Below are 2,559 nucleotides of genomic sequence, written 5' to 3'. Positions count from 1 at the left end.
TGATTCGAATGAAAATTTAAAAATCTTCCTGAAAAAGTGGGCTTACGGTACCAATCAAAAACAAATTTTCTATTGCTGATAATTATTGTAGTATCTAAAAATTCTAATTTCTCTCCACCCAGTTCTAAAGTGAATTGAAGACGTGGATGGAATGAATTAAACTTTTCCAGTAAAATATCGATATTTGAAGGACGGACTGCAGTACAAATGTCATCGACGTATCTGTAGAAAAACGGTATGTCAACATTTAACGACATCAGTGACACCGTCTCCAATCTCCTCATTACTAAATCCGCGATCATAGGTGATAAGGGAGAGCCCATGGGAGTGCCGAAGCTCTGCTTATAAATTTTGTTATTAAATGTAAAAAATGTAGAATCTAAGATAAATTGTATTGCTACCAAAAACTCGTTTTTAGGCAATGAGCATCCCCTGGGAATGAAACCCCAATATTCGTTCACACAATCTACAGCTATGTCAGATGGAACATTCGTAAAAAGAGAGATAACATCTAAGGAAATTAATTTTTGATCCTTTTTAATTTCTATTCTTTTTAATTTATCGACTAATTGAAAGCTATTTTTAATATAACTGTCTGCCTTGGGGATAGTTTTGAATAAAATATTATGTACGAATGTGGATAATGCGTATAGGGGGCTGTCAATCGACGAAACGATAATTCTAAGAGGACACGCGGGTTTGTGAATCTTCGGCAATCCATAGACTCTCGGGAGTAATCCATCGCTACAGTATAATACTCTATATTTAGAATCGTTAATAAACTCGTTTCTCTTCCATCTAGTAAGCATAGATCTTAGCGATGTCGTAAGTTTTTTAATTGGATCTTTCTTGATAACTGTATATGTATTTGAGTCCTTCAGTAATGTGGTCATTTTATTGATATATGTGTCTTTGTCCATGGCTACTGTAACATTACCTTTGTCAGCGTGAGTAAAAATAATATTAGAGTGTGTCGATAAAAATTTGCAAGTGTCGGAATTTTAGGAGCTGTTTGTCAATAGGAGATGTGAAAGTACATTATCAGTTATAATTATCGCACAATGTTCGCTTTATACCGATATACCATATACAGCCATTTTCTATGGAAATATTTTAAAGTAATTTACACATGCCTTTTGGTAAGTTATTATTGTTTGAATTTATACGTTTATATTGTAATGTGACTTTATATTGTATTGTGATTAGATTTTCAAGAATCATTGACCACGAATGGTATGTGAACGGCGTAGAATTTTACATCCGAACAATTTTTATTATGCGTTTTTACAAGAACTTATTGTATATCAAATCCATGCAAAATGGTATCTGAAGAGGGCTCAATCTGGTAGCCGAAACTTGTAATGTGTTTCTCAATTTATTTAATTAAATGTTATCTTATATTTTATATTCAGACATTTTATATTTGACTCAATCTTTTATGTTTCACCAATTTTCGGACTAATTTTTTGCGTATTGACTCTTACTTCGCCCTTTATTTATTGTTTTTGATTTCTAATATTTATTATTTAAGTATTTATTTTTTACGTATTATTATTATTTATTATTTACGTATGTATTTAGTAACTTACTTCCTTTTCTTGAATTGAGGACGTAAGCTATGGATCTTCTGCAAATGGTTACCAATTGCGCCCGTTGAGCCACCGACACAACTCAATTCATTATTTGTATCGTCACTACATAAATTGCAGTATGCATTATTATCTCTTTTTTCGGCATATTGCCATACCCAACTCTTTCGCTGTTTCCCCATAATGTATGTGTATCAAAGCTGATCACGAAATGAACTAGATTACGCCACATGAAATACTTGTAGCCTTATAAGATAGACGGAGCGAAACTGAATTCATACGAGAGAAACTGAAAACACAATATTGAAGGACATTCAATGTTGTCTTTAGCTTTCCTCGTGTGAACGCTCCGTCTATCTTATAAGTCTATGGAAGTGTCAGGCTGGTATAAACAAAATAAAACTTATTTGTGCCATCGCATACTTCATGTCGCGATTTCATACTTCGTGCGCGCAGCACGCGCCTTTAAAATGTTACCCGTTTACTTGAAATAATATAAGGGCCTTTAGAAAAATTAGACTGTCCAACACGGATTTTAGATCACGAACGGGAGCAAGTGATTCTTATACACAGTTGCAAAAATGTATCTGGAGACACGGTAGTGTCTCGGCGCTAAGCCAAGCGCAGCGACACTGCCGTGCCTCCTTTACGCGAATCTGTCAAGATTTCCAGACGGCGATTATGGGATCTCAATAACGGCTGTCTCGATTGAGTTCTAAGTGTGCTCAATCGATTGCGTCCGCTCGGAATATATAATGAAAGTGTTTTCGTTTTTTCTCTACGTGCTCTACGAGCGGAGATATTGCGATGCAAAATGATGCAAAATCCGAATTGAAACTTTTAATTTAAGAAACGTCGTCGTCGACAGGGCTATGGGGTGGGGGAAATGTCCTTTTGGAATTTTTGACGCAAGAGGCAAATGTGGCGCTGCAATGTGCATGATTACCAGACCCTTGCGCCGCCGTGCCAC

This window comes from Mycetomoellerius zeteki, unplaced genomic scaffold (assembly GCF_001594055.1).
Source record: "Mycetomoellerius zeteki isolate Tzet28-1 unplaced genomic scaffold, Tzet1.0 scaffold1467, whole genome shotgun sequence".
In the NCBI taxonomy this organism is placed as follows: domain Eukaryota; kingdom Metazoa; phylum Arthropoda; class Insecta; order Hymenoptera; family Formicidae; genus Mycetomoellerius; species Mycetomoellerius zeteki.
The sequence above is the reverse complement of the archived record's forward strand: the minus strand, read 5'-3'. Positions refer to the sequence as shown.